The sequence below is a fragment of the Citrus clementina genome, unplaced genomic scaffold, assembly GCF_000493195.1.
Source record: "Citrus clementina cultivar Clemenules unplaced genomic scaffold, Citrus_clementina_v1.0 scaffold_2, whole genome shotgun sequence".
Taxonomy (NCBI): Eukaryota; Viridiplantae; Streptophyta; class Magnoliopsida; order Sapindales; family Rutaceae; genus Citrus; species Citrus x clementina.
In genome coordinates, this window is record NW_006262688.1 from 27,668,240 (window position 1) to 27,669,332 (window position 1,093).

A 1,093-nucleotide genomic window follows, 5' to 3' on the forward strand; every position below is an offset into this window, starting at 1 on the left:
TGTATCGACATGTGGCTCAATACCTTCGCTCGGAACTCGAGGTGATGTGGTCACGAATATAGGAATGCATCCAAAATTGGCTACGTCGGATGCCATATGCAACACAACCCTCACCATTTCATCATCAAATATATCCATGGGCAGTGCACATATACGATATAATGTGTTACTAGACCTCAAAGTTGTCTTCATTGTAATACTATATTCATTAGGGTTTATTTGTAACACCTCGTATACTCTTGCCAATAACTGATCAAACAGACAATTTTTTCCAACCAAAAAAGCTCGATTTTTACCATTCACATACTCCATACGGCCATCCTCTAATGTCTCCCACCAACCATCGTAACACAATTCAAGTACAACTGAATCCATTAAGCCTGAAATTATCAAAAAAAAATTAATTAGATCCGGATCAAATTAATACAGATTTAATGAATCTCCAAGAGTTGGTGCGACAGGCTGCCTGTCGCACCAACTCTTGGTGCGACAGGCGCCTGTCGCACCTTCCTTGGTGCGACAGGCAGCCTGTCGCTCCTGTAGGCAGAAATTTTTGGTGCGACAGGCAGCCTGTCGTCAGATTCACCCACGACTCAGTTAAGCAAGTTCAGAAAATAACACATACCACTAAGTGATGTCGATTAGTGTTGGATTCGGATAGATTATGATCGGATTTCACCTTTACTGTTGTCTTTTGCCGTCGACGTTGGTTGATGATTAAGCTGCGTTTGGTTTGCCGATATGGGAGAAAGATTGTTGCTTTTGATCTGTAAAGAAGGGTAATTTGGGGAGAAAGGCTTGTGTTTGGCTAATGTTGATAGAAAAAAGTTGAGAAGGTTAGTTGGGAAAATAACAAAATATTTATGGTTATTTTCGTAAATTTCCCATGATTATTGGCATTTGAAGAGAATTGGGAACCATATTTATGAATTGATTAGTGACTAGTGAGTGGCCAAAAGACCTTATGCTGCACGCAAAATCATGTAGCAAACATTAAAATAAAGTAATGCTACCATTAAATATGTGTTGGGAGGTTGCAGAGTCCTATCAGCCTTGAGAAAGCGTGTTAGCCTAGTGGGACAGGCATCCTCAT